We start from the raw sequence: 27,045 nt of genomic DNA on the forward strand, positions 1-27,045 counted from the left end.
ATAAAAAGTTACCAACTTTGACAATTAAAAATCTTGGCCCTTGTAAATGATTTCTCAAAACCATTTGGTGAAAAATTTCTTTGTATATGGACATAGGTTCCTATGAAATTTCATGAAAATAACAAAATTTTGGCAAAGTTTTTAAATTATTTTATGACCGATCCTAAGTGTAAAATGTGTCACAGAAAAATTTTTAATTTGTACAATCAGGTGCAATGGAGGAGTCAAAAAATGGTACAATATTATCACATTTCAATGAAACAAATATTGCTCTAATTCCTAAGCTCAAAACATTGTCTACATTTGCAAATTTTTGTCCAATATTGCTTTGTAATACCATTTATAAGATTTTAACCAAGTCCATCTACTTAATAGTACAATGTTTGATTACTAATATTATATTAGTTAAACAAGCAAATTTTGTATCGAGTAGGGAAACTATGGATGGTACTATATTTTCTCATGAAGTTTTAGACTCAATTAAACATCACAATTATTCTAGCTCGTGTTATCAAATTGGATATGTTAAAAGGTTATGATAGACTTAGATGGAAATTTATGTATAAGGTGTTAATTGCATCTAGATTATCTTATAAATGGTGCAAATGGATTATAGGTTTTATGAAGGGAGCTCACTTTTTGTTTATAATAAATGGTTCCCCATGTTTTTCCTTTAAAGTTACATAGTGCATAAGACAAGGGGATCCATTTGCCCATTCCATATTTATTATCATGGCCGAGAAACTAAGTTAGAGGATTAATGGTGTTCATCAAGTTGGATTGTGGCAAGGTATTAGAATACCCAAACTAGACTTCTCCTCTACTTGTGCTCACTTATTGTAGATGATACATTATTATTTGTCAAGCACCATTTCAAGAAATCAATTTTGTAAAGAGTATTTTGGCCACAAATGAAAAGGTATCTAATCAAAAGACCAATCCCCATAAATCCTTGATTTTTATATTCAGCATTAGTCATAAGACTAAAAATAAAATCATGGATATACTACAATTCCCTAGGGCTCAACCAACATGCTCTTATCTTGGAATTCCTCCCTTTCAAGGAACAAATAAGAAGCAATATTAGGAAAAAATAATTGATAGGCTCAAAACAAAGACAAGTATGCAATTGTCCTTTACTTATGCTTTCCTACTTTAGAGTTCTTTTTCTTTCTGCAATTTCCTACTTTGGTTTGATGTTATCAATTGTGCATAGCTTTCAATTATCTTGAGACCCTACTCATCCTTACATAGATTGAAATCAGTCATAGTCTAGGGGCAACCTACCCATGCTAGGGGTAATGTCCTCTACTTTTAAGGAGTCTCTTATGTGTCAGTCACTCATTGTCCTAGTTGAGTTCATCTTATTGTAACCCTTCTACTGATGAGATCTCTCACAAACACTAAACATAAAACATGAAATCAATACATCGGGACTAAAATGGAAATTAAAATTGAAGTCTAAAACTATTTGAGCTATGTTGAGCTTTTCTTTGTGTGGTTTTCTTTTTTTCTTTGTCATTCCCCTTCAAGCAACTCTGAAATGTCTATCTTGGCTAGAGGAGCGAGGACTAGGCGCATGATCTTTTCTTTCTATTTGGTGGTTTAGTTCCAATGATTTAAATAGTCCAAATAAGAGAGTGTCCACTATAAGAGCATCTATCTCATGTTGGATGGCCATGTGTACCTAAACTCCTTTTTATATGGATACTTTGGTGAGGTTGGATCTTCTCCTTTTTTGTTTGAGTGAACTCCCTATGCTATTATAACTAAGAATTTTTACCCTATGAATTGAATGCAAGGGTCACTATAGGTACATTGAGTTAACTTCTATCCTAGGTCATGGATGATAAAGGGTTGTTGCAAACAAAATACTTATTTCTACTTAGCATGAGAAGGATCTCTCACATGTCTAGTGTGCTTTTATGCAAGAAACATCATGGTCATCTTGGTGTTTATGCTTTGATGCTTATATTCCCTTGCTAAATCAGCTAGAAAAAAATATGTTATCGTCATTCTAGCTTCTTATGCCTTAATGCTTTCATCTAATTCTGACAAAACTATGACTAGTGTCATATTCATATTCTTGTGATAACAATATTAGTGAGGGTTGTATGACATCCTATGGACTTACAAAAAAATTCTTAGTAATAAAAATTATATCTTCATGGTTTAGTGACTAAGTTCTAGGATTGCATTCAATATAGGTTTGCATCCTATTTTAGACTTGCACTTTGGCATGGTTCCAATGACTCATTTGTCTATAATTTATAAGATATGAGATAGAAGGCTCACTATATGCATCACATTTTTATCATGACTGCATTGGTGCTCAATCACATACCCTATCTTCAAGAACTTGATGGAGCATCTATGATGAACAATGATCAAGAGACCTACATGAGATATTAGTAAGCATCCATTTTTTATATACATCTACCCATATAAATATGCACATAAAGAAACCTTCTACATATACATCCGCATCTCACATCATATACGTGCACATGAGTAAATAAAACACTTCATCATGCATAAATATGATATGAAAAAGAAAAAAAAAATTGACATCATACATCTATATCTCATCTACTATATATACATCCATAATATTTGTATAATCATATAGGAAAGTTAATCTAACATCTAGGATACATCTCATGTAAAATATCATGAACACATGACACATGCAAAGAAATCAAAAAGGAGTTGTCATACATACATACATACATACATATATATATCAAATGTCAAAAAAATGGGGGTGATACAAAAATGAGTGCTACTTGAGCACTATCAATGTCATGGTCTCCAAATGATACAAACTATGATGCTACTATATCAGATATGTCATGAAATACATCAAAATGTAAGACAAGAGAAGAATCTAGCTACATCCCTCCCCCTCATCTCCTGGAGGTGGAGGAGGAGGTGCAGCCACTATCTATGGTGGTAATGTTTCTCTATTTGAGGCCCTAACATAGTCCAAGTGTTGAATACAATTGGTTAACTATTTATTGTCTTTGATGTTATACAACATATCATATCTTTGCTAGTCAATGTATGTTGAGCACATTCAGGCGATTAAGACAGTTTCCTATGTCTACCAAGCATTCCAGTGTTTGCCAAGTTTAGAAGTCAGTGACTACCAAGTTCACTTAGGCATCAAAGAAAAGTTTGTAAAAGTTGAGTGTTAACCAAGCTCCCTCATTTAATAAAGGAAAAGTTGAATGGAACTAGTGTTAATTGAGATTACTTGGTTACCAAAAGAAAGTTTGTGAAGATGCAGTGTTAACCGAATTTACTTGGTTAACATAGGAAAATCATTTCTAAGTTAGTGTCTACTAAGCAAGGTCAGCTAATGAAGGATTTTCTAATTTTGGCATATTATGCTTAATAGATTTGTTAGTTGGTTCTAGCCAATTGAGATAATGAATATTAATTATTTTAAGATATATTTGAGCTAACTTGACAATGCACAAGGTATAAGTACAAGGTCAAGTTGAGGATTGAATGTGTGGAAGTGAATGGAAGAATAGAACATCCTTAGAGGAAGCAAATTAAAAGGATAAGAAGAATATCCTTATGGAGCTACAAAGATAAATTCAATCAGGAAGGATCAAGTATACAAGCTAGAATTGAAATTTCTAATCAACAATTTAGTTGCATTAGAAATTAGGTCATCTCATTGTTACTTTCTAACCATTGTTGTTGTGATCAAAATCTCTTAACAAAGTTGAATTAACAACTATTTGTAAATCCTCTAACAAAGTGGAATTTCTATTGAAGTTTCAAAAGACCTCTAATAAGGCCACTCCCAATAGGGTGATTAAATCCTCTAACAAGGTGACACCTAATAGTGTATTTTATAACCTTTAATAGGGTCGGCTCCTAACAAGGCTTACTTTAAAAGAGTGAAAATCAGTAACTAGTCGCAATTGGTGGTTTTTCCCAAATTGGGTTTCCACATTAAATCTTGGTCTCACTTGTTCATGATATTTATTTTATGTTTATGCAACTAAGTTAAGTAAGGTTAATCATAGATAATATCTTAGTACTTTCTGTATATGCTACTTTAGTATGTTAGAAACACTAAATTAAAACAATCAAAAGCATTTGCATACTAATTTAACATAACTTCATGAGAGACAAAGTGAAGTCCTCAAATGAGAATATGAGCCATGGATAGGCTCTCTCAATGAGGATGATCACTTGATGTAGAGGTGTGTCTAATAGCTAAGATGGCTTGATTATGTATGTATGCTCAAATGCTCAAATGGGCTTCAATGGAGAATTTTTGATAGATTTTGGTGAATGGATTTGATGTAAAAATGGCTTCTCAAAATGGCATTATGGTTTTACTTTCTAGATTGTGTTAAAATGGCTTGGGAGAGGATTCCTTAAATAGGTAAAGGGCTTGAGGGATCAAGGGCTAGGATGCAAGGATGGGAAAAAGCTTATGGAAGGTTTAGATTGAATGAGAGGAGAGCACATGGATTGTGCTTCCTTACAGTCAATCAAGGAGTGACACATGTCACAGGGTCATTGGTTAGAGCAAGAGGGGTTGAGGGGTCAACAAAGGAGGCTCAAAGCTCATAAAGACCCTCATAATGGCTTGTAAGAGCAATGAATCAGCTTGTAAGAGTCATTTATGGCTTTGTGGGCTTCATAAAATTTTATGGTTGGGATATTTGGGAGAGAGTTGAGATATTTTGACTTGGGTTGGATTAAGAAAGTCTTAAGCTTGACTTTGGAATGTGCAAATGATTAAGGCTTGGATTAGGCTTGGGTTAAGATTAGATTAGGCTTGTTAGAGATGGGCAAGTGGATGGCATTTAATGAGGGTGGGTGAAGGAGGAGATATTTGTTGGCTTTGGCTTGGGTTAGCAAGTCTTAACCCATGTTTAGGGAATGTGACAAGGTTAGGAGGGGACTAGGATTAGGATTAAAGATAAGGATTGACATCTTCTAGAAGAGCCTAGGCTTTGGATGAGGATGAAGACTTTCTAGAAGAGTCTAGAACTTCCTAGGATGAGGATAAATAAGGTTTTTAGGAAATAAATAAAGTTTTATTTATTTCAAGGGTTTGGGTTGAGGAGATATTTATTAAAATATTTTTAATAAACATGAGGATTAATATTTAATCTTAATTAAATATTTTGAGTTGGGATTAGGGTAAGGAAATGATGGGATTAGCCTTTAATCAAAATTAAAGAAAGATTAGAAGATTTTGGAAGAGGTTAGTGGTCTTAAGGAAATTGGCCAAGTTTTGGGCAAAAAATAAATTAATTATTTATTTTGGGATTTTTGGTCAATTTATCAATTAAATAATTAATAAATAAGGAAATAATGTTTAAATAAGATTTAAACATTTTTGGAAGGGATTCCTTAATTAAGATAAAGGGATTTAATGACATAAAAATAAATTAATTAATTAATTAATTAATGAAGATGTCATCAGGGACTTTTTTTCAAAAAATAAAAATACTTTATTTTCTAAAGGATTTTAGGTGTCTACATTTTGCCCCTCTTTGACATAGTGTTGAAACAACACTATTTCAAAGAAGTTCAGATATAAACGACATGGAGATAACTTTATGGAGCAACACAGTTGTCCCAGTCTCGGGTAGAAAAGAGAGAATGGATTGCAAGATGCCCCCTCAAGAAGGTGGTGGGGAGACAAAGTGAGGCTCGACAGCTTCTTGAAAAGTACAAGAATCTTGGCAGGTGGGAGGACGAAGAGTGGCTTTAGAGAAGAGGTTTAGTTAGCTCAAACTCTCACTATGGGAGAATGATAAAGGGGAAAATCAGAGGCACAAGAGTAAATAAGCTTAAGACTTTTAGGATTGGGGGGAAGGGTGAAGGAGTAGAGTGCTATAAAAAGGAAGGATAGGGAGAAGGATGAGGGAATTATAAAAGCTTATGCAACAGGATCTCAAAGAGTCAGATTAGCGGAAGATGGGTTTTGGAGATCCCTAGGAAAAGGATTGTGGATCTCGAAATATGAGGCTTGGTGGATTGATTGGATTGGTAGATCCCTAAGACTCGGATTGTGGATCCCTAAAGCTAAAAGTGAAGATTGATTCAAAGAGATAGTGATGCATAAGCTAGGGTAGGAGAGACAGATGATGGATATGGATGAGGAACAATGGAGATGAATGGATTCCACTAAAGCTTCTTGAGCAGGGGGATACTTCAAAGAGAAGTACCATCATGTAGTTGAGCACTAGATTTGCTGTAGGACTATTGGTTAATTTCCAAGGTTACCAAGAACATCAAGGCCATGTCACCAACCATCCAGAGGATTGATGAACTGACTCAAAACAAAAATGCAAGGATTGCCCCAACATCACACATGAATCTTGAAAGAATCAGTGTGGAACCGACACTGGGTAACCCACAAGCATAAAAGAAAAACAAACAAAAGACTTGATCAAGACATTACGTCTACATTGCCCCATTTGCAGTATACCATGATATGGAAGATCGTGGCAACCTTGAGGAGGGAACAAAAAGATTGTTTGGAAAAGATACTTGAAGACCCAAAAGGGAAGATTCCAAATCAAAAGAAAGAAAAAATCCAAAAGAGAACCATTTGCCAACGAGATGGGTGGGATGAGGTACTAACGGACCAAGATCAGACATGAGGAAAGCTATATCCTACAAGGATCTATTAGAGAGCACTTAAGCTGATGGATTTTGGATGAGTGATGCATCTGGCGAGCTGAACTAAGAAGGATGAAACTTTGGTGACAAGAGATCTAGCTAAAGGATGCATTGGGATACCTAACCAAGGGTTGTGTGATGTGTGCAAGATGCTAATCAAGGACATGAAAGTTGGATAGATACAATGGTACTAAGCTAAAGAGGATGTACAAGTTGATAGACCAAGATATGTTACAAATGTACAAGGTTGTTCATGTTTTGGTTTTTGTGAGATGGAAATGTTTTAGAGTGTGTTGGATGGATAGTTGGATAATTTGATGGTTTTGTGAAAAGCTTAAGGAAAATGGGATTTGTGTGTGCACGTGATAGGGTACAAACTAGGATACAAGATTATTTACAACCTGGAATATGGTACAAGTTTTGGATAAGATTTGGATATACAAGGTATGATACAAGATTTACAAGGTATGATACAAGCTTTGGTACAAGATTTACAAGTTGTACAGGAGGTATTTACAAGCTTCATTAGATTTTGGATATTTGGTCGGAACACCAAGGGAACAAGCAGGTGCTTTATTGGATTGTGAGTGGATGGATGAGGGATAGGATAGTGATAGATAATGGATTAGTCTTAGTACACAAGGCGCCTGAATTATCAGGTTTTCACCAAGGTACCTATCCAAGGTGCTTGAATTGTCAAGTTTTCACCATTGGATGCTTATTTCTCTTTACTCTTCTTTTTTTTTTTTTTTTGGTATTTTTCAAAAGCTGGGTATACCAAGGATCTTCAAGCATAGAACTTCTTGAGATGAATGATGTTAGTAGGATCATTCAAGAGTTCTCCTTCTGGTGTAGATAGCTAATAAGCTTTGGAGCCAAAAGAAGCAGTGACAACATAAGGGCCAAGCCATGTAGGTTCAAACTTACCTTTCTTTTCTCGATCAGCTTAGACTTTCATATTTTCTTTGAGGAGCATGTCGCCTGGCTGAAATTATTGTGGGAGCACCTTCTTGTTGAAATTCCTTTTGAGATGAGTTTGATAGACTATGAGATGATCATAGGCTTGTTGTCACTTCTCGTTTAAAAGATCTAGCTGGGTGAGCCGAGCTATTCTATATTCTTCATTTGATATTTGCCCTTGCAAAGATATACGCAAGGAGGGAAGTTCAACCTCTATGGGTAGTACTGCTTCGGCACCATAGACTAAGGAGTATGGAGTTGTGCTTGTGGATGTACAAAAGGAAGTTTGATAGGCCCATAGGGCTGGATTTATTTGTAGGTGCCAATCGCGGTCGGAGTCAATGACAACTTTCTTTAGGACTTTGAGGAGGGTTTTGTTAGTTGCCTCTACCTGGCCGTTACCTTGTGGGAAATATGGGCTAGAAAAGTAGGGATGGATGTGAAGGAAAGTGCATTATTCTTCCATGTTGAAATTTTCAAAGTTACCTCTATGGCTGGTGAAGATGGTGGATGGGATGTCGAAGTGGAAAACAATGTGGTACAAGATGAACTTGGAGACCTGAACTCCTGTAGCTGAGACTAGGGGGACTAATTCCACCCACTTAGTGAAATTGTATGTAGCTTTTATTATCCATTTATGTCCATCAGATGAGAGAGGTGTGATAGTTCCAACTAGATCAAGGCCCCAACAAGCGAAAGGCCAAGGTGGTGCAATAAGCTTTAGATCCTGTGTTGGAGTGTGCACAAGATTTGTGTGCTGCTCACATGGGAGACACTTTCTGACAAAGTCACAGGAGTCTTCTTCAATGGTAGGCCAATAGTAGCCTGCTCTAAGGATTTTTTGCATGAGGACAATACCACTCGTGTGGGCACCACAAAGTCTGGAGTGTACTACTTTTAACGCCATCGTGGCCCCATTTTCATCTAAACATCGAGAGAGAGTATCGTGATAACCCTGAAAATATAGGGTATTGGCTATGATAACATAGCGAGATGATTTTTGGATGAGGTTTTGGCATTGGGTACGTGTGAGGTGAGGGGAGATGATACCATCTTTAAGGTAAGCATGAATCTCATGGTACCAAGGGGATTGGGGACCAACCAAGATACAGACACAGTTTGAGTCATCATTTGCATAGGCAAGTGTGAGGAGCTACTCGACTAAAAACTCATACTACATAGCTACTTGGGGAATTTCCAAGAGCAAGCCGATAGTAGCCATAGTGTTTGCTTCTTTGTTCTACATTCGAGGCACTTGTGTAAACTAAAGCTTTGTAAAATGTTGGGTTAGCTGATCAACTAGCTTTTTGTAGGGTAATAGCTTTTCATCTTTGGTTTGATATTCATTTAGGGCTTGCTTGATGATGAGCTAAGAATCGCTAAAGATTTGTAACTCAGTGATGTTCCATTCAGTATCTATCTTTAATCCTGCTATGAGAGCCTCATATTCAGCTATATTTTTGGTACTAGGGAATTGTAGCTTGAAGGCTTTTGGAATGTAATCTCCTTGAGGTGTGACCAACAATATTCCTACCCCTAATCCATGAGATGTGTATGAGCCATCAAAATAAAGTTTCCATGGGGGTTGTTCTTCAATTAGACAGATATGCTCATCTGGAAATTTTGTGATCAAAGGATATGTATCTACTAGAGGCACATCAGCTAGGTGATCTACTATAGCTTGCCCTTTGATTGCCTTTTTGTCCACATATTGGATGTCAAATTTGCTAAGGAGCATAACCCATTTGGCCAAACGGCCTGTAAGTGTCATTCTGGAGAGCATATACTTGAGAGGGTCGATCTTGGAGACTAGTTGGATGGTATGACTTAGCATGTAGTGGCGAAGCTTTTGAGTTGAGAAAAAAACTACCAAACAATCTTTTTCTATAGGAGTATAATTGAGTTCATAACCAACTAGGGTTCTACTGATGTAGTAGATGGCTCTTTCTCTACCATAGTCATCGAGCTGTGCTAGAAGTGCCCCTAGAGCAGTAGGTATTGCTAATATGTACAAGATCAAGGGACGACCAAGAACTGGTGGAACCAAGATAGGGGGATTGATAAGATACTGCTTGAGATGATCGAAGCTGCATTGACATTAAGGATCCCACTTGAAGTTTTTATCCTTCTTCACTAAATGTGCAAATGGCGTACACTTATCTGCAAGCTGGGAGATGAAGCATCGAACGGATTGAAGCTTTCCCTGAAGAGTGTGAAGTTGTCGTAGTGTCTAGGGAGGAGGCATGTCTAAGATAGCCTTTACCTTCTTGGGGTCAATCTTTATACGTTGTTTAGAAACTATAAAGCCTAGAAGCTTGCCAGATGTGACCCCAAAGACACATTTCTTGGGATTCAGCATGAGATGATATTTGGCTAACCTATCAAAGACTTTCTCCAGGTCAGAAAGATGATCCATGAAGGTGTGAGATTTAACCAAGATATCATCCACATAATCCTCCAAAATGCTATGGATAAGATCATAGAAAATGGTTTTCATAGCTCTTTGATAGGTAGCCCCAGCATTCTTTAGGCCAAAAGGAATCATGTTGTAGCAAAAGGTTCCCCAAGGGATAGTGAATGCTATCTTATGTTGATCCTCTTCTACAATCTTGATTTGATTATACCTAAAAAAATCCATCCATGAGGGACAGAATTTCATGTCCAGCTGTAAGGTCTACAATCATATCTATGTTGGGTAAGGGAAAATCATCTTTTGGACAAGCTTTGTTAAGATCTCTAAAATTAGTGCAGATTCTAATGTCACCAGAAGGCTTAGTGATGGGGGACCATGTTGGAGATCCACTCTAAGTAGTCGATAGGTCGGATAACCTTAGCAGCTAACATTCTTACTAATTCAGCTTTGACTAGTAATGCCACCTTGGGGTGCATTTTTCTAAGCTTTTGTCTGACGGGCCTGATCTTTGGATCAATTGCAAGATGATGAACTGCAAGCTTTGGATCAAGTCCTGGCATGTCCTGATATGACCATGCAAATTGGCCAATGTTCTCTCTTAAGACCTCAAAGAGGAGATCAACTTGGTCTTGCGATAGGGATGCAGCAATGTGAACAAGTCTGCGGATCTCTAAAGAATCGATGTTGTCTTGTCTACTATCCTCAATTAGAATAGAAGACACCTCTGGTCGATTATCTTGAGGAGGCAATGCTAAATCCTCATGTTCTTCTTGTGCCTCTAGATTTTCTCACTGAGGGGCTCTCTTCGCTACCTAAGCTAGTTTTAGATTCACCTTAGTTCCAATTTTGGGTGTATCGGAACTAGGTTGGAGATTTTCTCCAAAATACCCCTTGGGATCTAGCTTATAGATATAGGCAGAATCTAGCTTTGTTTGCTTGTGAGGAGTTTCATCTCAGAAGCACTTCCTCTGATGTGAACTCATCAATGTGTATGATGCTTGGTTGGTCCCAATCTATGAGTTGTGGATGGGCGAGTGGTAGGTCAATGAAATGGATGGATAGTTCTTGGAGAACAGAGTCTCCGAGGAAGATTTGGTCTGGGATATCATCGTAGGCTCTCTTTTCAACTTCCTCAGGAATGTCTTCAATTTCGATAAGGTCATAGTGAATTTTTAAAAAAGCGTGATCATCTATATTGGTGCCCCTAGTTGTGGGTATGCCAAAGCCAAGACCTGACTTCATTTCCCACTTGTGTGCTTTGATGGGGCACTGCATGCCTCTTTATAGTTCCATTTTTCAGTGATGAGATTATGTTCTTGGGGATACTTCTAGCTGAAGTGATCAAGGCATGTTTGATTTCTTGGAGGTGCATCCTTATGTAACCAATTGTTGATATCTGGAGTGAGCTCCTCATGAAGAGGTATTTTTGAGGATACAAAGGTTGTTGGGCCAAACTGTTTGTATCGAGGAGGTGGAATCTCCTTAGCTTTGTGATATGTCAGTCATCCATGGGCGTGTGGATCAAGTGGGAGTGCCCCGATAGCAAATGTGTTTGATAGACTATACTCTCCACAGCCTTTGTTATTAATCTTCACGATGGACAGGGTGGAGGTGAGGATGGTTTCTGGGTCATTACAAGTGTGGGATGAGCTGGTGATGGCCGTGTCGATATCAATTCCAGGGCAATGGTTTGTATATGAAGCTTCAACCACATTGCAGTAAGAAAAGGGTTTTGGATCGGCATGGATGGTTACCTCAGTGCCCTGATGTGAAAATTTGACGCACTAATGGTAAGTGGATGGAACAACTTTCATGGCATGAATCCATGGGTGACTGAGGAGGATGTTAAATGGTAGGTTTAGATCAATAACATGGCAGAGTGTTTCTTGGATGACTGGCCCAACCTTGATTGGTAGCAAAATAGTTCCTTCTGTGGTTCTTTCCAAGTTGTCATAAGCTTTGATGGTGATAACCTCACTGATGATATCTACCTCAATATACCCAGCTTGTTTTATGAATTTTAGGGTGCAAATATTCAAGGCTGATCCATTATCTATCATTACTCTTTTTACGACAAAATTGGATACCATGATGGCTATGGGAAGCGGAAGGGTGTGATCTGGCTTGACCATGAGTATGTCAGTGGGTTTGAATGATAGGGCACATGAGGAGGATAGGTGTCCAATGAGATTACAAAAATCAATAGCGTTGATATCTAAAGGGACATGGGATTCTATGATAGCACTGTCAAGGATGTTTTTGTAAAAAAAACTAGTGTGGAGAAGGTCTAAAATGGAGATTTGGGTTGGCATGTTCCCGAGGTGTTCCAAGATATTGTATTGGCTTTTGGACGGAGCTGATGATACTGTTGGGGTTGATAGTGCTAATGGGACTGATGGGGCTACGATGTTCAATAATGCTCTTCTGGTGGTCACTGCACACTCATTGTTTGGGCCTTGGATATTGATAACATTGATAGAAGGCTCCTTTTCAGATATACAACTGATGAGGCTACCATAGTCTATATAGGATGAACTGTGGTCATTTTTCTTCCCATGATGTAGGTTTGGTTGGCGGTTGTTGGTGTTGTTTTTGTTGGTTTGGATAGGTGCTTTTCCAGGATTTTGGTTGTTGTGAGGAGGAAAAGCATTTTGATAGATCTGTAAGCCTACATTGGGAGAGTTTTGGGCACCAATGGTGATTTCTTTTCGATTAATGAGGTCTTGCACATAATCTTTCAGTTTCATGCATCTGAGGGTGGTGTGACCTTTTACTCTATGAAATTTGTAGTACTCATTGTCTTTGTACCATGCAGCTTTGGATTGGCCTGCGTCAATTTGCTAGGTAGGAGGAAATTTGATGAGGTTTTCCTTAGTCAATTTCTCAAAAATGACATCCAACGGCCCACCAAGGGGTGTATAATTTCTAAGTGCAGGTTGGAACTTGGTCTTTAGTCTTGCAGCTACATTGATGGCATTAGCTTGATTGTTAGACCTTTGAAAATTGGGTCTTAGATTGTGGCTTTGATAGCTTTGGTGATTCTATTGTTGGTAGTTGATAGCTTGTTGTTTGTTTGGTTGATACGGTGGGTTGGGCTGACTTTGGGAAGGACCAACAATATTCACATGTCTTGTATCGGTAACCCCATCTATTGCAATATGCTTGTTTTTGTTCCAATACCTTGACTTGTCATTGGAATGTGATTGATTTTGGTTGGCCTCCTTGTAAATCTTGACCTCACCATCTTTAATGAGTCCTTGCTCGAGGATCATTCCCTTCTCTTTGATATCCTTATAGGTCTACAAATAGTTCATGGTCATGTGGTAAGCCAAGCTGGGATGGGCATTATCAATAAATATTTTCACCAAATGGCACTCTGGCAAGGTGTAGGTTATGCGGGTGGTAAGGGTTTGCCATCTTTGCAGGTATTCGACAAGGCTTTCTCCACCTTTTTGCTTGGTGTGGACAAGATCAACTACTGATAGCTCTGTTTCAACAAGATGGGCATATTGGGCTACAAATGCCTCAAACAATTCAGTAAAGTTTTTAATTGTGCCATATGGGATTCTATAAAACCATTCAAGAGATGGTCCGGCCAAGTTTTTGGGAAAGAGGCACAAGAGGAAGACGTCACTGTATGCTACTTCTTGGTAGTGCATATAGATTCTTTGATGTGGGTAACTAGATCTCCTTTTCCTCTGAATTTGTCAAACTTGGGTATCTCAAAATGCTTGGGAAATGGAGTCATAGTAATGGCTCTATCAAATGGATAAGGACACACAATCTCAAACTTGAATGTCTTCGGATCATTCCCTTCTTGGATGGCTTTCAGAGCTGTCTTCATTTCTTCCCATTTTGAATTGATGGATGATGGCTGGGGTGCCCCCAATGTAGGAGCACTCTGAGGTTGGTATGTGCTAGATGGGGCTACTGAATAGGGATGGCTTTGGGGGATTTGCTGATAGGCATTGTACATTGCTTGGGCAACTGAATGGTGGATGATGGGTTGCTAAGGTGGAGGTGGCACATATTGCTGCATTTGTTGCGAGGCTTACTGCTGATATTGGATTTGAGGTTGGGATTGAGGAACATAAGCTGGCTGTGGGATAAATGGATTGCTTTGTGGAGGTCAGGTATAAGATGGTTGTGAAGCTTGGTGGAAGGATTGGAGAGCTTGTGGAACTTGACTTTGGATTTGAGATGTTTGACCAATATATGTGGGTTGTGCCCCCATTTGGGAAGGTATCTGCATGGAAAAAGAGGCCAAGTATTTAGTGGTTGGTGGTGGTAGATTTCCTCCTAGAAGTGGCATAGAAAAATAGTTGGTAATAGGAGGTAATGGATTAGTTAGTGGTGGAGGTGGTGGGAATTGAAAGCTTGGGAATGGAACTGATGGGATTTGATAGCTTGGTGGTTGGATTTGAAAGTTTGGTAGAGTGGTGCCAGGAGCTTGGGTCACTTGAGAGCTTGGAAAAACATTGGTAGTAGCTTGTGGGGTTTGATAGCTTTGTGGAGTGAGGGTGGTAGCTTGTGGATTTGTGGCTGATGGCACTGAGCTCCAAGGACCTAGTGGAAATGATGGAATTATGTTCTGAGCTGAGGTAAACAATCTAGAGGTGATGAAAGGTTGATTACTTGGCCCCATGGGTGGCATCCCTATTTTATATTACTAAGGTTGCCCAAAGATGCTATCACTGATTTGGGAGATGGGTGGATTTGGAAGACTGGGTTGGAGAGAAGCAGCAGCAATAGTGAAGGGAGTTAATGGTGAGGTGTTTTGGGCAAAGATAGTTTGGAGTGGTGAGGTATGAACCAATGATGGAGTGGTGGTCGCTGGATTGGCTTGGGGAATGGAGATTTCAACTTGGGTGGAGGATGGTATGTTTGGGTCTATTGGATCATATGGATTGGCTTGAGGCTCTTCTTTTGGCACATATTGAGGATAATTTGAATCATAAGAGCCTATTGGGAGTGGTAGTTGCCCAAATAATAGGTGAGATGGATCTGATAAGGGAGGAGGTCTTCCAAATTTTAAGGCTCCTATGTTGTCCCTTCGAAAGTTAGCCATGATTGTTTCTTTATTCTTGTCTATAATGGCATTCACCAATACTGCATTTTCTGGTTGGTTCATGAAAGCTTCAATGTCAGTAGGTGATGGTATAGCATTCTCTGGGCTGAAAGATGGTTGAGTGCTCAAGGGGAGTGATGTTGTTTGATCCAAATGATATGGCTCCATTGTTTCTTTCTTCTTCTTGGCTAAGCAAGTGACAGGTGGCATGAAAATGCAGAATGTTTCCTAGGGATGAGATGCAACAATGCTGATGGATGCAAAAGGGGGAAGGCTTTTCTATGAAAATGATTTCCTAGTTTGAGGCAAAAGCTATATGACAAACCTAAGGAGGATTGGGTTGGGGATTCTAATTTCAAAGATATGTTTCCAAAGCATGAAAGGTTTGATTTCCTATGTGCAAGCTTAGTGGTGATTGTGTTCAACTTAAGGATAGACTAATTATCCTTTAGGAAAAAAACAAGATTGACCACTTGTAGATCCCAACCTTTAGCTCAAGGTGATGAGGGATGACAAGTGACAAAAGCTAGATTACCCTAGACAAAGCTTTTTCAAAGGGATAAACTTGGTGAGATTGGTGGATTTGGAAGATGTTAGGAATGGCAAACTCTTGGCAACGTGACAACAATTTTGAAGGCTTGGATGTGAGATTTAGGCTTTTGGGATGCTAGCTAGGTTTGAGGGGATTGGTTTGGTTCTAAGGAAAAGATCTAAATGAGATGGATGAGCTAAAATGCTTAATGAGATGATTAAGGATGGCTGGCTTACCTACAAGGATGACTCTAAAGTGAAGCTTATGCAAGAAGATGTGGATAAATAAGGGGGTCCAATCATAGAAATCATGCCCAGTTAGTAAGACATAAGCAGGGTTAACTCCTAGATGCTTGCTAAATCTGATAGTGCGATCTAACCAGGCATCTTGACAGGTTTCGTTGGCTACTTTATCTTCTACTTTGTGAAGTTTGGCAATTCGAGGGCTTGGTGTTACTTCCTTTCTCTTGGCTGAAATTTCTTGGTATGCCTGAGATGGCTTGAGTTTGGCTTTGTGAAACTTCTATTTGGGTTTGGGTTTTTCTAACATAAATTCCTGAATATGCTTGGCTTTGAGAGATCTTGGTTTTTTTTCTTCAACATGTTCAACTTTTGAAACAGGCAATGACTACGCTAAGTGTGCCCTAAGCTAGGATTGACCAAGTTTGGCAAACATTCATTCAACAAGTAAAAGATCAAGCAATAGATAGAGACAACTAGATAGAAGTTTGTGATTCTTGGAAGATAGTAACTGTGACGTGGAGTGTGTATGTTTTACAAATGTTTTGAGCAGTCACTTAAAACACATTAACATCCTAGATGGTTGTCTACAAGGCTAACAGTTGGTTTAGCTAGGGAGTCCTCGATATACCCAAGGTACGTGAGGTACTAGAGATTCCTTAATTAAATATTTTTAATTAAGATAAAGGGATTTAATGACATAAAAATTAATTAATTAATTAATGATGATGTCATCAAGGACTTTTTTTCAAAAAATAAAAATACTTTATTTTCTAAAGGATTTTAGGTGTCTACACTTGCATGTTAAGCATTTACCAAGTTACAGTTTTTATTTCAGTGGTTACCGAGTCACAACATATTATCACTATTAACTGAGTGCCTATATGTTTGCTAAGCATCAATATTTTTAGTAAAGTTTATATTCCATGTTGACATCTAAGGGATTTGGGATTTATTTTAATTGCAACTGATTCATCCCTCCCCTCTTAGTTACTCCTCTTATATTTCCAACAATTGGTATCAAAGCTTCTTGGTGCTTGCAAAGAAGGTTTCCAGGACCTAAGCTAAAGATCAAGATGTCTTAAATAAGATAGATTCCCAAGCTGAACAAAGATAACTTCTAGGCATGGTAGGAACTTATGAAGTTGCATTTAGAAACAATTAGTGATTTAGGTTTAAAGTATCTGGAAAATGCTTACAAGGCTCCTACTAGAACATTGACCCTAAAGAAGATTGCTAAAAATAAAAATCATAACATCATGATGATTAACATTGCATCAGCTCTTAACTATGTTGGATTTCATGAGGTCAAAGGATGTGCCACTACTCATTACATGTGGACCAAACTGAAGGATGTCTATGGAGGTGATGATAATGTGAAAAGATCCAAGGCAGAAAGCTTGAGAGATCAGTTCAATCAGAAAAAGATGAGAAAGGATGAAAACATTGCAAAATATGTCGAAAGAATCAAAGCTAGTGTTAGTGCTATCAAAGCCTCTGGAGGAACAATTGAAGATGTGACAGTGGTAAGAAAGGTACTCAAAACCCTTCCTCCTATCTATACAATCAAAGTGTCTTCTATTCAAGAGATGAGATGTGATCCAAATAACAAGATAACTTTGTATGCTCTAGTTGGAAGAATGATTTCATGTGAACTAGATAACTATGATAATTATATTCCTAGTTCTAGCAATCTTGAGTCAGCATTTGAAGCCAACGTATCACTTAAGAAGAAAGCTAAAAGCTCTAAAAGTAAACAATCTAAAAGTGAAGAGGAAGATAGTTCTAACAGTGATCTTGAAGGCATTGAAGCATTACTTGCAAAAAGTTATCCCAAAGGCAAAGGAAATTATAAAGGTAAAATACCTTTGATATGTTTCTCTTCTAAAGAAGTTGGACAAATTGCTGCAAGATGTCCAAATAGAGAAGAAAAAGATGAAAAGAAGCACAAAAAATACAAAGGAAAGAAAGATTTCAAGAGCTTCAAGGACTTCAAGGACAAAGGTAAGAAATATTTTTTTATGGCTAAAGATTCAGATAGTAGTGAAGATGATGAAATGATATATATTGCTATAAAAGATGAATCTGATGATGAAGAAGATAAAATGGCACTTATTTCTCATATTAGCAAAAAAGATACATGGATTATTGATAGTGGTTTCTCACACTATATGACTAGTGAAAAAATAAAGTTTGAACATATGGAGCATTATGATGGTGGAAGTGTGAGATTTGGAAACAATGAAACACATTGCATAAAGGTAAAAGGTTGTATCTCACTAACCAATGAATTTAGATGTGATAATTCTTATTGGGTTGAAGAACTAAAGCATAATCTACTAAGTGTGGCATAGTTGAATAACATTGGATTCAAGGTAGAATTCATGAATGGGAAGGCCAAGCTATTAGATGGAAAAGGAAATCTGGTTGGGTCTGGTAAACAAATCAAAGGTAATCTTCTCTACCTAGAGCTCAGTGAAAGTTCATGTTTCATTGCTCAAGTAGAAGAAATCTAGTTATGGCATAAAAGGTTATGTCATGTGAACTTTGATAATTTGATAAAGATAAGCAAAAATAAAAGAGTGAGAGGTATTCCTAACTTGAGGAAACCAGATATGGGCCTACACAAAAATTGTCAAATTGGTCAGATGGGCAAGACAAGCTTCAAAAGCAAGAACTATCCTTCTAAAGAAATATTGGAGCTAGTTCATACAAACTTATTCTAGAATGATGATTATAATGTATTTGAAATAGAAGTCAGAAGCTTTTCAAAAGTTTAAGTGGTAGATGGAAAGAGTAGAAAAAGAGAATGGAAAGAAACTGAAATGTTTGAGATCAAATAGAGGTGGTGAATTCATCTCTAATGAATTCAATGAATTTTTCACTGAAAGAGGAATTAAAAGACAAGTATCAGCCCCTAGTACACCTCAATAGAATGGTATAGCTGAAAGAAGGAACAGATCCATCATGGATTTTGCAAGAACTTTGATGATAGAAAAGAATATTGCAATCAAATATTGGAAGGAAACAATCAGTATTGTATTGCATACCTTGAATAGAGTATAGCTAAAGAAATACTCAAATCAAACTCCTTCTGAACTATGGTATGGCTACAAACCCAATGTAAGTTACTTGAAAGTATTTGGTAGCAAATGTTATATTCTGAAAGAGACTAGAAAAGGTAAATTTAATGTCAAAGGTGATGAATGTATATTTCTAGGATACTCCAATAGAAGTAAATCATATAAATATTTGAATTTATCCACTCATAATATCATAGAAAGTGCACATGTGAGAATTGATGAGTTTGCAAAAAGAATGAAGAAGAGAGCAATAAAGAACCTAAGGATTATAGAAGGTGTATTTACTATGAACCTAATACATTGCCAAATCCAAGTGTAAGTCAAGAGGCCTCACCTCCTAAGTCCCCAAAATCTCCAGAAGCACCTAAATTGTAACTAGTACAACCTGAGTCACAGTCTGAAGGACCCAAGTCACAATCAGAGGCTACCAAGTTGTAGCCAGAACATATTGAGTATTAAGGACTCGAGTCATAGACAGTGGGACCAAGCTTGATACAAAAGATCATGATGAGGCTAGTGGAGAAAATATTAAATCCAAAGTACCTATGTTAGCAAGGTATTTTAGAAGGCACCATTCACCTGATTAGATCATTGGAGACAAGTCAAATGTCAAAATGACAAGAAACAAATTGAAAGGTACATGTTTGCTTACTAAATTTGAACCTAGATCAGCGAAAGATGCTTTGGATAATGAAATTTGGATTGAAGCTATGAATGAAGAGGTAGAATAGATAGAGAAGAATAAAACTTGGACTCTTGTTCCTAGAACTAAGGATAAAACTGTAATTGGCACAAAGTGGGTTTTCAGAAATAAGTTAAATGAAGATGGAGAATTTTCCAAAAGCAAAGCAAGGTTAGTATGCAAAGGTTATTCTCAAGAAGAGGATATTTATTATGGTGAAATTTTTGCTCCTATTTCAAGACTAGAAGGTGTTAGGATTTTACTTGTTTATGTTGCACATAAAGGATTCAAAGTTTATTAAATGGAATTCTCGAAGAGGAAGTTTACATAGAGAAACTAGAAGGTTTTGTAGATCCTAGGAAAAAGGATATGGTCTATAAATTGCACAAAGCATTGTATGGTCTCAAGCAAGATCCTAGAGCTTGGAATGAAAGACTTCAGAACTACTTGACAAAAATTGGTTTTCAAAGAACAAATGATAATGACAACCTATATATCAAAGAAGGACCAGACAAGAAGATTGTGTTGGTGGAAATCATTGTGGATGACAAATTATTATTGGAAATGATGATTTATGCAAAGATTTTTCATAAGAGATTAGTAAAGAATTTGAGATTTCCATGTTTAGAGAAATAAAATTATTTGTTGAATTACAAATTTAAGAGAAGAAAGATGGTATCTAAATTACCCAATCCAAATATATCAAGGAGATACTAAAGAAGTTTGGAATGGAGGATTCAAGACCAGTTGGAACAACTATGTCTATCGGGCATAAGCTTTCCAAAAAGGATGATTCCAAGGAGGTAGATCATATCAATGATTGGTAAGTTGTAACATGTAGTGCACATAAGGCCTGATATTGCATTAGCAGTTGGTATGGTGGCAAGATTCTCAAAAAATCCTAAATAAAACCATATGATGTCAATCAAGAGAATCATGAGGTATCTAAAAGAATCTAAAGACTAGGGATTATGGTACAAAAAAGGAAGCAACTTGGATTTTAAAGCATTCACAGATGTTGATTGGGTGGGAAGTGTTGATGACAGAAAGAGCACCAGTGGTGGAGCAATCTTTCTTGGTAAAAGACTAGTGTCTTTTTTGTAGCACTATTGTTCCTCTGACCCCTACCACCAAAATCTTCTTTATCAAGCATAAGAAGCATTCCTTGATTTTTTATCTTTTTCAATTTTTTTATTTTTTTGAATTTTTTATGATTTTTTGACTCTAACATTTTCTCAAATCTCTGACTGTGAGTTCGAGAATCCAAAAAAAGTAGGGGGTCCCCATTCCTAGTGAGGAATGGGGTGTGCGTTGTGGAACAACAATAAATAGCCCCGAAAGAAGGAAAAAATGACCAAGGCATTTCTTCATCAGTAAACATTCTTCCAACATGTGTCAAACACCAACTGAACTTTGAACACCTCAAGCATATTTCAGATGACATTGCAATCAGAACTCCAGAATTCAAAACCTTGAAGCTCAATGTGTGATTCATGTGTTCATTCCCTTTGACATTTCAAGATGCAATCTATCAAAGTTCTCTGACAACTCGAAAACAATCTTCCACTCCTCTTGGCTCATTCATTGAGAATCTCGACAAAGACTATTCATCGATCATTTGCTTGACCAGATGAGAGAATCAGTTCGAGGGCTCTTGATGGGTTGTCACGTTCTTTTAACTATCTAGTAAATTTGAATAATCTCTTCATGTAGTTTTGATGAAGCAATGTTTTAGATACAAGATATTTTGTTTTGAAAACATATCCTTTTACCATTCGAGATTTTTAGAATCCTTCAGTCTTAACACCGTGCTTTTCTTTTTCTTTCTTTTTCATTCTCTCTTTATTTTTTTAAATCTTTTCTATCCTAACTACACTTAGACTATGTAGTTAGGATATCGGTGTCATTTCTTGGATTCAATCTCTTGTGAACATCCCTTGCATTCCTCTTTTAGAAATTTTTAGAAACTCTAATGCCAAACAATGATCTTAGCAACCTTTCAAGAAGACCCCTCTTGTTTGAACCATTTGGAGCTTGGATCATCCTTCATCATCTTTGACTTCAATTTGACAACACCTAAAACAATCAACTTTTAGATTTGCAAAGTATTGAGAACTTGTTGGTCTAGACTTTTGATTTCTAGACTAAAAATCCCCTATTTCTGCAAGGAATGTTCGTTTCTCAATTGGTATAAGACACACAATCATCCAAATGTTTTGACAAAGAAATACCTCTTCCTAAAATTGAAACCAAAGAGTGGTTTGTAAAATCTTGAGAGAAAATCTCAAGTACGCCTTACCCCCCAGGACTGACACAACTTTGAAAAGTAACACATGACTGAAAGCAAACACACAACATGAAAGCAAAACACACTTGCAGAAAATAAACACACTTGCAAGAATAAAAATTTAAGCTAAATGTAGAAATAAAATCTAACTAAATTTTTTTTGTCTTTTAGGCCTCAAAATAATGCTTTAGAAACTACCCATTTATGGGCAAGGGAAGAAATTCCCCCTGTAAGGAACTGAGCCTAAAAGTGTTTTCTCTAAGAATTTCCATGATCTGATAGGGGCTAGTCCACAAATGTTGAAACTTGGTATGACTAACTAGCTTTTCTTTCAACTTATCCCAGAGTACAACAAGGTCAAAAATCTTGAATGATTTAATTGTGGCTCTCTTGTTCAACCATGTTTTCACAATAGCTTGATGTTTAGCCATGTGCTCCAATGCAGCTGCCCATTTCTCATCCATTTCTAAAAGATTCATCAATTTGATTTGTACTTTGTTAGCATCTTTAGCATATCCACTCATGAATTTCAAAATAGGAATCTTGAGGTTAAGTGGGAACATTAGTTCTTGTCCATAGTCAAGAAAATACGGAGAAGTCCCCAAAGCATTTTTAACTCTCACTCAATCTATCCATAAGGCATATTTGAGTTGTGTATGCCAATCCCTAGGGTTCTCCTTCAACAATAGTCTTACAACTATGTTCAAGTTCTTGTTTATAGATTCTGCTACCCCATTTCCTTGCAAGTAATAGTTTAAAGAGAACTTGATAATGACTTTATTTTCAAATGTCCATTGGGTCAAGAATGCAGGTGCGAAAGCAGACCCATTATCACACATAAGGGTGAATGGCATTCTGAACCTAGTAATAATGTGTTCTTCCCAGAAGTCTATTACCACCTTAGCAGTGCAATTTCTAAATGTTTTTGCTTTCTTCCATTATGTGCAGTAATCTATAGTTGTGAGAATAAATGCATGTCCTATTAATGATGGTGGATTGACTAGACCAATAAAATCCAACCCCCACTTTGCAAAGGGGCGCACCTCATACACTAGTTGTACGGGCATCACCAAGTTCCTTTCTCTATTGGCACTGGTCTGATAGATATGACAAGAACGCACATGCTCAAAAGTGTCTTTGAAAATCAAGGGCTAAAAATAACTTGATCTTAAAATCATGTGAGTCATTGCTTCTAGTAAACCATGCCCTGTACCATATTTGTCATGGAAATGTTCCAAGACTTCCTTTGCTTCCTCATGGCCTAAACACTTTAGATAGATCCCTTCATAATTTCTCTTATACAACTTGTTATCATGTAGCATGTAGGATTTACACTTCATTTTAAGTCCCCTATGTTGTGAGCTATTCATCCAACTCGAGCATTGGTCCTATAGAAGATAATAAACAATGTCTTGATACCAAATGTCTATCACCACTCCTTGACCAATATCAACTTAAGATACAATCCTCTTATCCTGGTCATCTTCATTTGTTTCACTACCAAATTTGAACTCATTTTCATTTATATCCTAGTTATCAGCTATCATTTTTGACAACCCTTGACCTCTGACTAATCTCATAGGTTGAATTTCCAGATTGAATTCTTGAAGTATGGCCATCCATTTACCTCTCCTTTCACCGAGTTCATTTTGTATCAAAAGCATCTTTACTGTTGGATCAGGTACAATTGCATACACCTTACTTCTTAGTATGTAATGATGAAACTTCTTCACAGCCTTGATTAATGCAAAGGATTATTTATCAAGGTTTGAGTATTTTAACTCAGCATTCTTCAAAGGGAAACTCATAAAAGCAATTGGTCTTTTATCTTCCTTTTCCTTTTTTTGTGTTAGGATCCTAGCACAAGAGTGTTCTAAAGAAAAGGAATATATCTTAAAGGGTAACTCATAATTAGGACATACTAAAACTAGAGTCGTAGAAATGGCCACTTTGATATCCTCCAACAATTTCTTAATCTCTGAAACCCATTCTATCTTAGCTTCCTTTTTGAGTAAATCATTAAGGGGACGAACGATTTCTGCAAATTTGCTTATGAATTTTTGCAAAAAATTTATCTTCCTGAAGAAAGACTTGAGTTCTTTTTTACTATGGGGAAGTGACAACTTTAGAATAGCTTTGATTCTATTAAGATCGATAGAGATCCTAGCTTCAAAAATGATATGACCTAGGAGCTTTCCTTTAGTGACCTCAAATGAACATTTCTTAGGATTGAGGGATATGTCGTACCTGTGGCATCTATTGAATACCCACCTTAAATCAGAAATTTGAGTGCTTCAATATTTTAAAAAGATGGTTAAATCATCCATGTAGATGACTATATATTTATTTACCAATCCCTTAAAAGCTTCATCTATAGCTCACTGAAATGTAGCTCCTGCATTAATCAGTCTGAAAGGCATTCTCCTATAGGAAAAAGTTCCCCATTTGGTTGTGAAAGTTGTCTTTAGTCAATCTTCTACTTCAACCATCACTTGATTATATCATGAATATCTATCTAGGAAAGACAACATTTTTGAACCATTTACAATTTGCAAAACCTCATCAAGTGATGGTAGAGGATAATTGTCCTTTTGAGATGTCAAGTTAAAGTTACAAAAGTCAACAAAAAGACGAATCTCTCTAGTCTTCTTCCACACGGTAACCAAGTCAGCCACCCATGTAGAATGTCAAATGGGAAATATGATCTTTACATCTAGCAATTTCTTGACTTCCTTAATTATCAAGGGTTGGAGGATGGGATTGACAGGTCTTTGCTTTTGTCAAAAAGGTTTGGTATCTGGTTTCTATAGAATGTCATAAGTAATAATCTCAGGGTCGTATGTCTTTAATTCTTCATAGCTCCATGCGATGAAATATTTATACTCAATAAGCAACTTGAGCATTTCTTCCATTTCTTGTGCATTGCATGCTTTCCCTATTCTGACCATCCTTAGCTCTTTTTCAGTTCCCAAGTTGTATTCATTGCATTCCTCAATACCCTTTTCTTGGATCATTCTTTTATTAAGTGCTGATTCATCATGATCAAAAATGTGTTCTAACTCAACCATCCCCTTGGGAATAGTGTCAATCTTTAAATTTAGGATTACATTTTCATCTTTGAGTTCATCATCCTCAGGCTTGTCATCCAAATTTTCATCAATTTCTTGTCCTTTAAAGTGACCATTGCACATGATAAATTCAAGTATGTGTTGATCATCCTAAAAGACTTGAAAGTTGGTAATATTGTTTGAAATAGATGGGGCAGTAACCAACTCTACTAAAAATCTTTTCAACTTCATTCTTTCAGCTGGTTGTAATGCGCTTGCTCAAATAGTGAGAGCATATGCCACCATGTTCTTCATCCTTGGAATGGACCTTATGTTTAAAGCTTTAAAATCATCCAGTAAGTCCCATACTCTTTTCTTGTAAGAAAGTAACCTATTTTCATTGCAAGACTATAATGATTTTACTTGCCGAAAAACCAACTAAGAATCTCCTTCAATTATGAGAGTCATGACTCCTTTCTCAAGTGCAAAGAGAAGTCCTCAGATCAATGCTTCATATTCTACAGCATTGGTAGTACATCTAAATTGTAATAGATATGCTACATAAGAGGACTTACCTTTTGGATTAACCAATTCTATACCTACTTTAGCCCCTAATTTTCATCTAGAACCGTCGAAGTGAAGTGTATAGATTGGATCTTCCTTGAGCTTTTTAGCCTTGTGTTTGTTCGTTCTTAACTTTTCTTCAATCTGGGAGTTGAAATATTGTTTCTTGGGAACCCATTGCAACTTCTCATGGGGTGGACTTGATGATTCCCCAGTGTAACATGTTGATAAAGGAAATGTATGTTTTTCTTGTTTTTCTTGAATTTCTTCTATCAATTCCTTAATTTCATCTATTTTGAGTTTAGGATGAATGACAACCGAAGTCCACCCTTGGCCTTTCATGTACCATCTTCTTCTTTGAATCTTGATCATACGTAGGGGAGGAGACAACAAACCTCCACCGTCTAAAGAGGTATCACTATATGATAAATTTAGATCTTCATTTTCCTCTTCGATCTTCTCTATCAACTCAGTTGAGTTTATAGGACTTTGATCTACCGTGAGTCTCCTTTCTGGAATTTGATTGTCTCTACCTTGCATTATATGTGTTAACACCTTTGCAACTGCTTCTTGGCATGACAAGCATTCAAACTCAGAGTGACTAACTTTGTGTAATCAATAGAATCCAGTGAGAAGTATGATGTTGGGGTCAGCTTCCTCTCCCAAGCATTGCAAATTAGTCACCATATTATCTATGAATTGTTTCATGATCTCATCCTTTGGGATTGATATCTTGAGTTCCTTATCCTGATCTTGGGATGCTTCAATTTGAATAGTGTCAAATGCCATCACCTTGTATGAGCCTAAATCTGATTGTAAGAATGTTATCTCATTCGGGGCATTGTAATCTGTAATCATCATTTTCAATTTGGGTTCTGCATCTATCTTGATTTGATTTTTCAACCCTTTCCATGGTAACCATAGCTGAGTGAAATTCGTAGAAAACCATCCCCTTAGGTATTTTGTCCATTCTCTACTCAGGAGCAACCCATATGTCTCTAGAATGTCCACCACATGTATATCAATGACATCTTGAATTCAAGGATTGACAGTCAACTGTATTCAAATGTCTTTCAACATGTTGATGACTTTCACCTTTGTTTTGTCCAACTGTATCACTATCTGATTGGAAGGTTGAGGAATTACCCATAACCTTTTTGCTATTGATAGTGGCATGACATTACATGAGGTAGCTAAATCAATTAAGCAATTGTGGAGATTCTTTCAATATATCCTAATGCTAAGCAAAAATGGGGGTACTTCAACCTTGTCTTTAAACATAGTAGGCATCACTTCTATAGCATTGACTTGTTGAGATGTCTTTTGAGGGATAGTATTCATATTGTGGGGTACCTTTGTATGATCCAAAGTCTTCATGAGCACTTCTCGTTGTTGTGGACAATTTTGCAACATGTCAAACATCGACATATTTGCTTTGATCCTTTTCAAGTCTTCAACGACATTATACATTTTAGTAGACCAAGTAGGATTTTTCAATATCATT

Source organism: Cupressus sempervirens, chromosome 1 (genome assembly GCF_028749045.1).
Source record: "Cupressus sempervirens isolate cs-2001-9-10 chromosome 1, ASM2874904v1, whole genome shotgun sequence".
NCBI lineage: Eukaryota > Viridiplantae > Streptophyta > Pinopsida > Cupressales > Cupressaceae > Cupressus > Cupressus sempervirens.